Source organism: Athene cunicularia (assembly GCF_003259725.1).
Source record: "Athene cunicularia isolate RWA chromosome 21 unlocalized genomic scaffold, athCun1 chr21_part1, whole genome shotgun sequence".
Lineage (NCBI taxonomy): Eukaryota > Metazoa > Chordata > Aves > Strigiformes > Strigidae > Athene > Athene cunicularia.
The window spans coordinates 5,058,114-5,072,086 of record NW_020799127.1 but is presented as its reverse complement, the minus strand read 5'-3'; the positions used below and the strand labels follow the sequence as shown (position 1 = coordinate 5,072,086).

At 46.0% G+C, this 13,973-nt stretch overlaps 1 long non-coding RNA gene across 1 annotated transcript; it reads left to right on the top strand.

Moving 5' to 3' along the window:
- Window positions 1-587: 587 nt before the first annotated feature.
- LOC113487878 lies at window positions 588-5,834 on the top strand. Its single transcript, XR_003399865.1, has 2 exons — window positions 588-3,719; window positions 3,915-5,834. It is a non-coding gene; the product is annotated as an uncharacterized LOC113487878 (long non-coding RNA).
- The last annotated feature ends 8,139 nt before the right edge of the window (window positions 5,835-13,973 follow it).

Sequence of the window (13,973 nt, the reverse complement as noted above, 5' to 3'; positions counted from 1 at the left end):
GGGCTCCAGCCTCCCCGGGCGGGCGGAGAAGTTTCCCGGGGGCCGCCCGCCTTCACCTGCAAAGTGCAGACTCGCCCCGCTCCCACCGAAGGCTTTTATGATCCCTGCGAGTTGGTATTTAATTGCCACTCCCGCACAGAATTTTCAAACCCGTGGTATTACGTTCCACACATCTCCGTACACACACACAGAGCTCTGTAGAGCCGGGCGCCCAGAGACGCACCCGCATCCCCAGCGCCAGCCCGTGCCCGGCGCTCCTGCACCCCCCAGCCCCTAAACGCCTCGCTGTGCTGGGCTACTGGGCCGGGCTCCCCTCCGAGCCGGGACAGACAGATATTGATCCGTGCTCAGAAGTCACGGTATAGTTCAGAGACTCTGACCAAACAAGATTTCCCTCCGCCGCCGCCGCTTCTCTAACTTGGCCCATTTAAACAGCAGAGGCGCTTGCAAGCGCCGCGCCGGCGGCGGGGAGAGGGGGTGAGCGACGGACGGCGGGGCCAGCCCCCCGGCTCCTGGGGGCTCTCCCGTGCACCTTGCTCTCCTTAGCAGGCTCCTCTAGTCACCAGCTCTACCTTGAGAAGGCACACACAGTATAAATTTGTTGTTTGTTTTTTTTTTTTTCTGGGATGAGCTGTGGCACAAGGTCCATGTGAAACTGCCCCGAGAGGACAACACAGCCCAAAATTAAGTGGCGTGGTTGTTACAGAGATTTGTCACATCAACAAGATGGAGTTCCCTACCCTTGGATGCTAAGCAGGAGTGACTGTGCAGGAAGAATCCTACCTAGAAGGGAAATAAAAATAAATCATCCCCTTAAACACAGTAGAAGAAATATGCCCCACAAGTCTTACAAGGTGGCAGAACACGGAGAGTTGTGTATGAGGTCTGTCTCAGAGCTCCCAAAACAACACAAAGTTCTTTGCTTCGTCCCAAGGTGTGTCTCTTATTACTTGCTTTCTTACAGGGGGAGGCGGTGGCAGGCGGAACTTGCCCTCCAGACAGCAAGAAACGGATTTGCTGTTGCGACAATCAGCCATTGCAGAGTCCGTGGGGTAGTTTCTGAGCAGGATTAGCCCCTGCCGCTCCAGCAACAGCTTTCAAGATCTTGGAGCATTCCCAGACAAGGAGAACGACCACCACCTCCTAGCATCTTTATGGGAAAGCTGCTTTAAGCTTCATTTTGCTGCTGGGGAAGCAGAAGCGTAAAGAGGCCGAGGTGGGGAAGGTGAGCGCTGTGCTCCCACTGGGGTTATGCAGCTCCTCTGTCCCACTGTGAGAGAACACAGGCTAAAACAGGCGATGAGTTCACATTCGTGCACCAAGGGATTGGCCCAAGATCTTATGGGTGTTATTTTCTGCTCCCCTTAGCTCTCAGCTGACAGCTACCCCTCTCTACAAAAGGTCTGATGGACCTCTTGTGGGACAAGCCATTGCTTTGTACCCGTAAAGGTGGAGGAAACCCCCTCCCTGGGTTCAGCTGATCTGGGAATGGGACTTAAGCCCCAAACCTCAGTTTTCTCTTGACACTACTTGACCACGATCCTTGTTTCTTGCCTATTTATTCTCAAGAAATGCAAGCTCTGGGAGCCATCCTTGCTTCTTCCTCTAATGAAGGAGGCAGATATACATACCCATCAAACCCTCTCATTTAGGCTTTCAAGCTTAGGCTCTTATTCTTAATGCTTCTGATTGCTCAAGATGACAGAGGAAAAATCACTTTCTATTATCACCTAATGAACCAAGGAAAATGCTTGGAAGAGGTTCTGGGAGACACAGGCATCCTCTGTGAAAGCATATAAGAGGATTCTGGATGGAGGTCAGGTGAGAAGGCCACGCAGGGAGAAGAACTGCTCGCTCTTAACGCTCCCAGAAAACCTTCGTGCCTGGCATACCTAGAACTGCACTGAGCCCTCTGCAGAGGCTTGAGAACTACTTCAGACTTCCTTTGACTCCATCTTCTTTGGAACTTGGCTTCCTGGGACTGACCTCACTTTTCACAGGGGAGTGGGTATTTTTTCTCAAAGCCCTCTTTCTTTTTTACAGCCGTAAGGGTTACTGTTCTTCTTCCATCTCCAATCTTAATGGCAACTTCACCTCCAAGTGTAGGGAGAGCTCGGCCACAGCCCTCTTCAAAGACAAGTCTCCAGGAGGGGTCACAGGAGAGCAGAAGAAGGATGGCCTTCATCCTCCAGGAACAAACCCTTCTGCAGTACTTCTAGACTTCTCAGATCTCTGTGGTTTGGATGCACACTCAAATCTAACAGCACTTGGCCTTACCATCCAGTCTGCCCCTATTAAACAGCAGTAACGAAGCCTTTCCTAACACAGGGAATTCTTATTTACCTTCTATTTTCAAGGTGACTTCCCATGGGGTTTTCCCACTGCATCTCAGCCCCATTGCTTTTTACCTCTAAGGAAACCAGGCTTAAACCTGGACCTAGTCATAAGTGAGGTGAATATGCTGCGACTTCATTCTCAAAGGGCAGCACCTACTTGGCTGTTTTATTCCTGGAAAAAACAGGCACTTGCTGCCAGTCATGACGTAGATGTACTGGCCAAGCTGTGTAGAGGTCCAGCACTGGAGGAGGAAGGCCGTGTGACAGGGGCTCAATACGAGGTGCATGGCTTGGACCAGGCAGGGCTTCTTGCACACCCGTAAGATGTTCTGGCAGAACTTGGTGAAGTTTGGGGGGAATCAAGAGGCTAAAGTTACTAACAAGTCCTCCCTACCCCTCTCCACTGTAATAAAGCACAAGAGCTCTGTCTGGATGTCTTGAGTCGGACAGCAGGAGTCTCAAGTTGTTCCGATCCGGTCTCGTAACAGTAGAGCTTTCAGGATTAGTGTGAACAGATTCACCACTGGAGAGCAGATCAGAGAGATCCAAGCAAATCCACACACATATGGTTGGAGAGAGAACCGAGTACGCTTTGCAAATTCCACACTGAGGAACTGGAACACATTTTCAAGTCTGGGGGCACAAATGACCATGTCTTTTTGTTGTGTGTTTCCACAGCACCTAGCAAAGTGAAAGCATGATTCTGAATTTGCTCACAGAGGGGTTACCACAGGAAACATAGTAAATAGCGATCATTTCCAACGTTTAGTTCTCCACCTCTGGAATACATCATGTTGGATTGAAACAAAACCTGGATCTTTTATTTCTCTCAGGTCAAATGTGTTAACAACTGTAAAGAGCTAGCTGTGCTGTAAAGCGTTTTACAAGAAGAGATGGTGCTTCAAGCACAGGTCTGAAAGTTAGGAGAGAAGTATCTTCCTCCTTATCCTATCACCAGTTTCATGGACAAATTACTTATCCTGGATGTGCCTCCATTATTAGACCCATAAAAGGAAGGGAAACTTCCTAGATGTGATTTGTTATTTACATGTGTGACAGTAAATCTCTGAGTTTCTAACTGAGATCAAAGGTCCTTTGTGCTGAGTGTTTTAAAAACTCATTGCAGATGCAGGCCCTGCCCCTTTACAGGAAAGACAGGTTGAGGCTGGGAGGAGAGAGACACCCAGGTACACGTAAAATGACTAGCCTGAGTTCAGACACTAATCCAGAGCTTCTGTCTTTCCAGGATTCCAGGACAGATGCCATACGCGCCGTCTCTGGCACCATCATGCCTCTGCCTAAGCTACACTAAGCGAGCAGATACAACGCTCTGTCTGCACAGCTGCATCTGCAGCACTGGTCTTGCTGACCTTGTCGCAGCAGGTCTGTAGCATGAGTTTCTCACAGTCCAAAACTAACTATGCCAGCGAAGTTCCGTCCTGTACACCAGAAGAGCTTAGATACTAAATGATGTAGTATCCACTGAACCACATTGTTTCCCCCAAAGATGCTGGGGTGCTTAGCCTTTTAAGACTGCAAGTTAACAGCTCCTCTCCCCGCTTCTCTATCTTTCCACAGAATTACCCTGACACTGTCACACCAGTGATGGAAAGCAACAACTCTGTCGCTACCAAATCGCTGAGCCTACCCAAAGACAGGGAAGGAGACCAAAGAGCCACACCACCACCTCCCGAGCCAGCCAGATTCACACCGTCCCCAGGGTCCTTCACAGTCTCAGAGGACATCAGTCTAGCAGCCAGGATTCACTGCTTTTTGTCTTTTATTCCTGGCCAGGTGTAGCCCAGCTCTCTGCTCGCTGCATGTGAGCAGCCAGCCATGCTGCCAGAGTCATGCTCAGCGGGATCAGTATTGGAGGTAATAGTAGCCTCAGGCCAGACTGCTTCATTATGAGAGATATTTTGACAGCCCAGCAGCAAGAGCAACAGCAGGGAGGGCACAGGTGGGTATTCAGGGGAGCAGGGTTGGGAAGGAGGATGCTGGAAAGGGCTTTGCCTCTGAAAAAAAAATATTTTCCCAGGAACTGGTGGGCCATACCCTTTTTAATCTCACTGATACAGAACACTGCCTTTTACACCAATTTATTGGAGTGAAAAAGGAGCACCATGGAACTACTGGAGTTTTTTCTCCTCAGAGTTTTTTCTGTCTTTCTTGAAATTAGTCTCATGGTAGCATGAGCCCACACAACAAACCAGAGCTGTAAATGGCATACATCCCTGTCCAATGCAGGCATTTTGTGTGCTTCCGAGAGAACAGCCTGGGACAGTCAAGGGTGGTTTAAGAAACTCTCTTCTTCTCATCAAACTATTTTCACAAAACACCTCTTCCAAATCACCTTCCCTACAAGTGTAGCTATGTGACCAGGCTAAGTAGATCAGTACTCAAAAAAACTAGAGGAATTAAATGTCTGTTGGGGAGAAGTGAAGGAAGTTTTATCTGGGAGGCAAAGACTCTAATTTTAAACTAGCTGTTCTGTTCTTCTAAATAATGAATAACTTCCCAGGCAGGGAACACATTTTCTGTTCTCTCTCTGACTTGGTATAGTGGCTGTGCTGTGCTGTAAACAGTCATCTGGCCTATAGCCTAGAGACCTTTGTATGCTGCTACACAGGCTGCACAGCAAGAATCACCCCGCGACAGCACTGGGAGGCCGCCTGTGCACTGAGTGACCATTTTCCTTTGTGATGTGTGTCCGAGGATACGGCACTGCAAAACCTATCAAATGATAGAAGGACTGATTCATCTCCCTTCCTTACTGGTTGAACTTCAAGCATGTTGTGGTGACGTAAATCAAAATCGGCCTTGAGGTCCCTGCAACAAGAAGTTTAAATTCAAAGGGCACAAGCCTATTTCCATTAAAACCAATGGCAAATTTTTACTGACTTCACGTTTCAGTGTTCTAGTCCCTCATAACGTAGCTCGAAATTGCTCTTCTCTGCAAAGGTTTTGGAAAACAACAAGCTTAGCTACACTCAAGTGATGCCTCCGTGATGTAAAAAGAGCACTTACAGAAATCACCAATGGAATAAGGCCTTAAGTGTCAAACTATCCTCTCTGACCCTTTACTTCTAAGACAAGAGCTGCCTTTTTTGCAGTTCCAGTCGCTGGACAGTTTCCCTGTGCTTCTCTCTGCATTAACCATAATCTTTGTGCATATTGCAATTAAAAATGCATCTTTCTCCCTTGTCTAGTCCTTTCTCCTCAGAGGTTATTTATTGCTAATTTATAGCTGTTGTGAAAGACTTGAGATATCAGGGTTGTAATGCAGAAGAAAGCCTCCACCAACTTCTCTCTTTTTCCTAAAGCTTTTGTGCTACTCTGCTTCACTGCTAAGAAGAACTCACTGTATCAGAAGATGGTGAAATGATGCTCACGTTGTATTAATCTAAAGCTTGGCTGTGTCCCAACACTTGTATATCAGTTTTTGCTATTCCATTTCCCCAACTTCCTGCCCGCCTTCCCTCCTCCAATCATAGTAACTAAAAGATACAAATAACAAAAGTTCCAAGAATCTGAGTATAGCTGGAATCTATTGCTGGCTTAAAATGATAAAAAAATCGGTGACCACTGGAAAGAAGATAACATTAGGTGTTCCATCCCAATGTCAAAGAGTGCCATAAAAGAATAAGCCATCTCGCTCTCTCTCAATTCACAAGTGTATACAAACACATGTGCACAAACAGAGCACTTTTTTTAGGTTAGGCAGATGAACCTTGTTAGCTAATCCTTTAGATGTGTCAGAAGAGTCTAGTGTAATCAAGGTGTGACTGCTTTTAATACACACTAGAAAGATCAAATTAAAGACTAGGTAGAACCTGCCTCGACCAATTTAGAAGGTGCTGAAGTACACACTACCTGAGGTGGCTTACAGTTTTCGAACACATTCATTACAGCTATTATGTTCTAAAGTCTTTAAATCACCCGGCACCTCTGCAGACAGGTTTTGTATTGTTCTAATTCTCCTCCTTTCTAGAAATTGATGTCGCGTAGTCTATGCCTTAGTGATGATGGGACTGGTGTACATCACCTCTCCACTACTATAACTGCACCCCACTAGAGCTCTGCAAACTCCACTAGGAATGTTTCTGAACAGTTATTGTTAGAGCAATGTGAAACTTTATGTATAGATGGGCCCTAGGCAGGGCTGTGTCTATAATGCTGTTTCAGTTATAACTGCATCTGCCATAGCCAAGTGTTAGTAAATGAACACTGGTACTCTGAGAAGACATCACACAGGAGCTCCATCAACAGGGACCTACGTTTCTGTAGGGAATTCTCACTGAATTTGTGCCACTGTGCTTTCTCTGCAATTGTTTCATGGACTGTCTAGCTCAATGCCTGTACAGGAAGGCAGTCATAACCTCAGCATCACTGTGACCAGAACTCTTCCAGGGTCTCTTCTACAGGTGCACTGTAATTTGAACAAAACATACCCAAAGACATACCCACAGTCACAGGCATAAGCACAGTCCCCAGTGAACTCGCAGAGACAAACACAAATGAGCATCTTTGTACTCACTCCTCACTCACTCCTTGCTTGCGCCTCCATTGTTATGAATAAATGCTGGGTCGGGACCACGTGAAGGCTTCTCCGGTTTGGGTTTGGTTTTCTTTTCTTTTAAATCTTACATTCCTAGAAAAAGAGATTTGTTCAAGTAAACTTGCTCCCATGACTACACTGCAAAAGGGTGTTTTAAAAACTTAGATAAGATATAAGAAAAGAATAACAAAAACAAAACAAAGGGAATGTTAACAAATATGTAAACAGGCATTTACACATTTGGATCTTCTCACGGTGATTTGAGTTCCTTGGAAGAAAAGCAACTTTTCTGCTCCTTCCCTTGCGTTGCTTCATAGCAAATGCAGCATGCTTGTGGACAAGAGAAGCTGCCTGCTGCAACTAGTTAGCACTAAGTTTTATTTGTTTGTCAGACTTCCAAACTCGAACTTTTCTACATGTGGAGTCAGGCATTCCAACTTCTATTTCTGCCTATTTTGCTTCACTATGTGACTGCAGCAATCCACCTGGTGACTCCAAACTCAGGTTCTTCACTCATAAAACAGAGAGAAAACATCTCTGTAAAGCAGAGCTGGGAAGCACAACTCTTCAGGTGTTCACACTCCTCGTTCATTCTATCTCCCACTATAGATTTCTATAGCTCTTTTTCTCAAATTCAATAACTCAGTCACTGAGCAAAACCAAGTAATTGTGAACCATAACACACCACAAGTGGCAAATGCAGAAATGTCAGAGCAAACAGTTTACAAGTAATTTCGATGTCTAAAAATTGTTCATCAAACTCTTCGGCAAATAGTTAAAAATAGCTATTTTGTTCAGCAGGAGAAAAGGATTTTGTGTGTCATACATCTTCCTTGCCTTAGCCAAAACTAGTCTGCATCCAGACATGGCACAAACTATTCTCGCTCACTCTTCACACTCAAAGGCAGCCCTGCAAACACATACACTGTCAGCACACACTTAAAAAACTACTCTGTGCACTGTCACAAAGTTTAAAGTTTTGCACCAAGAGGAAAGGCCAAAAAGGCATTTTGAACACTGTGCTGTTCCCAAAAGCTATTCCTCCCGACTGCTGTCTGTAGCACAGCGTTAGCCGTAGCTTGGATAAAACGATGGGAACAGCTACAGTCCTGGAGCGACTGACACATGCAGTAGTAGTGACAGCCTGGCACCAAGGGTCATCCATTGTTAGACACAGACACACAGAGATGCACGGGCATGTGCACTCAGAAAAAAAAAAAAAAAAAAAGATTCTGGGTAAACAAGAGAGCTAATTTTTCTTTGTTTTGTGCCCTGAGAAAGACAGGAAGAGCTAAAATATCAAACCCGAGGTTCTGTGCATATCAATTGGTAAGAGACATGCTGCTGAAATAGTTTGGCTTTATGGGAGCAGTCATCAGAATTTCAGTCGCTAACATTTCAGCCATATGGTAACTTGCATCTCATCCTCAGCAGACTAACAGATGTGCCAACAGCTGAAGGGGCAAAAAGCTGGGTTCCAACACACATTTCATTTTTCACTACCCGGGAAAGACTTAGGAGGAAGTTGGGGCCAATTACTGAGGATAAGTAGGGGAGGAAAGAGATCTTTTTAAGTTCCTGTCTTCCCTTTTAAGTCCATCAAGCATGCAAACATTTCTCACACGTGCTTTGCACCCAGAAGCAATGCTGGCATTAGCCATAAACCACTGCGTATAGGTTAAAGCTGCAATGACCCTAAAATAAAAAAGCCTAATCCATTGTAAATATCCAGAAGACACTCAAGTCTATTACCACCCAACTGCTTGTTACTTCCCTTCAGTTCTTAAGGAGTCTGTCTCTCTGCTGTGGTCTCTAATCACAATTACAGCAAAACACTGATTAGGATGCATATGGGAACATCATAGGAAACAAATATAAAACTGTCTTGACAAAGTAACCGAATGCATTTATAGGGACAGTATTGCTTCTAATTAGCCTTAATTTCCAAAGAATTATTACTTGCTTAAAAAAAAAAAAATCTTTATGGATCCTTATCAACTGCAAGATTCTCTCCCATTAATACCCGAGAGAGCAGACCTAGCATAACTCACAGAGTTTTCTGTATTTGACTGCAATTCTCATTGTTCCAACACATTTGGTATTTTCGTTATAACTACAAAGATAGCATCAGTTCTCTAGAGCGAACATGGAAATCAAGTCCCAATCTGGATTAACCTTCAGACTACCACAAACACATTGTGCTTCTTCAAAGTAATCTGTGTGTTTGTACACACGTGCACATAAACACACACCCTGGCCATACACGCCTGTGCGATTTTACACCTCATTCTAAGCAGACTGGTATTTTGCTTCTTGAAATACAGTAATGCAAACCGAGCCATTCATTTCTCTCTTTATAAAATGAATGTGACCCTGTTAGCATCAACCCTGAGAAGGCCAGGAGACAGTGCGAACCCAGGGAAACAGACTCCCTTAGAGATGTTATATCCTCATTATTCTGGGCTGAGCCTCCCATTCTTTCTCCTCTCTTCCTCCCTTAATTTCCTGGTCCCATGGCTAGTGCTCAGAGTTTCCCCATGCCCCTACCATTTGCTTCCATCCTCACAGAAGAAACACTCCATGGTGTTTTTCTCAGGACATGTGGCATGGTAAAACAGGAGGAAGCTCTAGACACCAGAAGTCATCAGGCCAACTCTGGAACAGCAATTTGGAGTCTTTTCTGAGACAGTTGACATCTGCCCAGATCCTTAATTCTATGGAGAGAGAAAAAGGGGCTTAACCTGTTCCTTCATCACTAACAGGACCATGTAAAACAACCCTCTGAGACGCTTCAAATCCAATGGCATCCCATTCGTCACCTTTTTTTTTTTTTTTTTTTTTTTAAGAGAAGTATGAAATGCCACCAGGCCCAGCATCCTCTGAGAACAGACTAAAACCTATCAAATCATCAACACCAAGGGGGTTTCTTCAGAGGAGGTGTCACCAAGTACCAACATAGGCCCAGTCCTACTTATTGATGTGGCAGGAAAACAAGCACACAAGCACACGGTTCAAACTATGATACAGTTCTGTGCATGCTCCACACCTTTTTTGCAAACATTTCAGACCTTTTTAGCAATGTGGTTTTATCTTCGCTTTGAGTTGATGGCAGCTACTGCTGCAAGAAAGCTCAAAAATGGCTCCAGCGGCCAGAACACCTGCATCAAGACAAAGCAGGGAGAACTGAATGACCTGCTTGAAACAGCTTGTGCTCCAGTGCTCAGACATGAAGATTCACATCATCTAAGAGAACAAGAGGTTCCTAAAAGAACCCATAAACCCAGCTCCAAATCTCAGCTCCAAAAGCAACCGACAACCTGCCCTTGATTATAAAGTTCAGCACAGTAATGTGTCTGCTTAATTTTCAGCCATCCCTATATTCCTCAATATTTGCTTTCTGTCATGTTCTTTGTGGAGCAGAGCTCATACCCAAGAAGTCAAGGAGGGTGGTACCCACAGTACATTCACAGACTCTACAGCATGAGCCAGTTTTAGATCCCACCACTCCTGAACTATAATTCAAGACTCTCTGGCTCAGGGCTGAGGGTCACCCATGTCTGTTCCCTGGGGATATCAGCACTACCAGAGGCACCAGCTTTGGTACCCCTTGCTGAGGATTCTCCTCTGCAGTTTAGCCTTTATCTCAGGAGGCAAACACAACATTTTACAGAGGACAAAGACACTCTCTGCCCTCTATGCTCTTGTTCTACCTCACGAGTATGTAGGGTCCTAGTGTCCTCTCTATCAGCAGTCCTGGAAGAAGACACAGCTCCGTGGAGTGCTCATGGTCAACAGCCAAGTAAGAGCGACTAGAGCGTGCGTGCCTGGGCGAATGCAGCTTCTTTCTCCATCTGGAGCTATAAGACTTCACGATAAGTGTGTGACTGGGTGTTTTTATTCGTAAGGAGATCCTCAAGAGGTTGTTACAGGGAGTAGCTGGCACAGCCCATCTATCTATGTCACTATGGTATCTAGGCACTGTTATCTCATTTCAGATTATAGATGATTATGGAAAACATTTAATTCGAAAACTCCTGGCCCTTTAGTAACACTAATGCCCTCTTTTGTGATATTCCCTGGGACTGTTACAAGAACGGGTTTTGTCTGCACTAAGAAATTTACCATTGAAATTATAGAGCCATTTCATACTGCAAAACTCCCACTTGGGAAGCTTTTCTGAGAGAGGTACTTTTCTGATCTTATTTGTATTACTCAACTGGGGAAAGGCATTATTATTTGGAATAATAATAGAGATCATACTGTTATACCTGCAGTACTTCAACTACACTGATACTTTGGTAACATTTTTTCAAGCAAACAGACCTTCCTTCTCAGTCTCTCTCATTTTCCATTCTGCCAGTAGTGTGCCACAGGAGAAATTCTAGAAATGCTAAAGATACCTGCAGTGCAATGAGAGCCTATAATCAGACTCTTCTGTGAGACCAGGTGTTTTGGGAGTGGATTTGTCTTCTGATGGAATAGACAGGAAAAGTCGTCCCCAGCTGATTTCTGCTAATACCTTGATCTGTGGCCCATTAATGAGCAACTTACTGCAAAAACCACATCTTTACATTTCAAGTTGTATTCCTTTGGTTGAATGTACTGTTCATGAAAAGATCTAGCTGCCAGAATCAGGCTTTTGACTTGCATATTGGCAACGACAAACTCAAAATTCCCTTTCCATTGATGTTCTTGGAGCTGTCTTCAGACTTGCTGCTGCAATAGCTACCACTAAATGCCACTAAATCAGTAAATCCATTTATTGGAATAGTCATACAAAACTGCAGCAACGAGACACAAACTTAATCCAATTCAAACATCTTCTAATCAGGAGGAAATAAACATTCAGCTCTGTTCTCCATGAAACTTGAGTAAAAAAGGCTGAAACCTTACGGATGTAGGTATATGGCAAAGAAAAGGAGACAACACAAATAAACCCTAGCAATAACTCAATGGGATGGGAAGGTGAATGGTGTCCCAAGCACTCCTTTAGCAAAGCACTGAAAATACCTCTGGTGTTGTCCAAGGCCCCTGATTCAAGATATGTCTTTCCATCAGCTCCCAAAAACGCTCGGCAGTAACATCTGGAACCCCCGTCCAATTATAAGATGAAATGCAGGAGGATCAAAGAGAGTTTCCCAGCTCTCATGAGAACAAGCTGGAGCGTGGGATAATTAGCAGCTTCTGACTGCTGCTAACCACCTCTCACTTGTTAGCATTTTCCCTGGCCTTCCCACCTGCATGTGCAGTCCCCTTTGCCTCCCGAGTACCAAGATCCCCCCATGTGTGTCTCTTTTAACTTGCCTGTAACAATAGCTGTCCTGACGCATGCTAGAAGTTTACAGCGGTCTCTTTTCTCCTCTACCCATTAACCAGAGGCAAAGCCTTTTGGGATATATTGTCACTGCTTCAGAGTGGGGGTGAAAGCAGCAGATGGGGGTGGGAGGAAGAAAAAAAGGGTTCAAAAGCTCTGGGAATCCTGGTGCATCTGCAGACAAGCAGGCAACACCAGGAGAGAAATACAGCTAGACAATAACAAAATAGTATTGACTTTCCTTCTTGTACTGCCCTGTGTCCAAGGAGTTCTGATCAGGATGAGAGAGGTGTAATTCACTGCGAGAGAGGAACATTTGATCACTACTTCCCACTTTTTTTTTGAACTGGCTAATACATCGCAGGCAGCCCAGAAGTTTCAAGCCTGAAAGGCACCTTAACAACAGCGAGGAGCTGAGCTGTCAGGAGCAAGATTGAATTGTGAGCTGCTTGCCCTTGCAAAAGAAATGTCTGCCGCATGTGGGGACCCTAGAGCCCCATCGCTGGAGGGGCTTCACTCTTTTCAGGAGGAATAGCGGGCAGCACTTCCCTGCTCCGAGGGACTGAGCAGCACAGAAGGTACAGAAGGGAAAGCTTGGGCTGGAATCCCCATCACAAACAGAAGCAAGACCACTTTCCCATATGCTGTGGCAATTCCCTACAAGAGAGACAAACCAACCAACAAACCAGGAGTTTCCCCGATGCCGTGGCGTTCCTGTCCCATCACCTAGAGCAGGCTCCTGCCACAAGCCCAGAGACACAATCCATGGAGGGACCTTGTCTACTGACAAGGGACACAGACTGATCAGGCACCTGAAAAATCTGCATGTAGAGAAATAAATAAGCTGAAATAAGGGTGAAATGTTAATGAAGATCCGGGAAGCACTAGGAGCTCCTCAGATTAAGGGTGTCCCAGGAACATAACTTGGCAGATAAGGTCAGCCTAAGGATCGTACCCAATTTTGGCTTAAAAAAATCCAACTTTACATACAGTGACTTAAGAAAAATATAACAAATGTAGATCACGCAAGAGTGTTGTCACGTGAATTTTGGGTAATTCTGCATCAGAAACAGTACAGTGAGTGGTTGCCAGATAAACACAGCTCTGACCCCATTCTCCAGCCCATCCAGACCAGAGCTCTTCAAAGGCTGGCCCAGGCACACCTCCTGTCCCACTGCCATCGGCCAGCCGGCGGGTACCCCGGGAGCTGTGCTACAGCCCCAGCCCCCCACAACCCCCCCGCAGAGCTCCTCTGCCTCGCTCCAAGGGGTCGCAGTGCTCGCTGAAACTGCTCCCATGTGAAGGCATGGCCTGCACTCCCCAAAAAGTCTTCCCAAGCGTTTTTTTCCCCTTGCTTGACTTCTGAGCACATGAATAAGGTGGGGGGAGTTTGTTTAGGGTACCGGGAGTTTCAGCTAAGTGATGGACAACAGCAGAGGCTGGGATGCTCTGCTGCAACAGTGTCTCTGGCTCCACCAAATCAAACCACGATTAGAAATACATCAGATCCCTTCTCCAACAGCTCAGCTCCAGACTGCTTTTTTAACAGCCAGCCTTCTTCCAGCCCTCACAAGAGCCTTTTCCCCGCTGCCTCTCCCTCGGCAAGCAGCAAATGATGCCGGAGACGCCCGACTCGGCCGCACCGGAGGGCCGGGCGCGCCGGTACCGAGCGGGGCAGAGGGATGCGGGCACAGCGGCGAGACGAGGAGCGCTCCCGGCCGGCCCGTCGCTGCTCGGGAACCCCCCGGCGGGGGCCCCGCCGCCG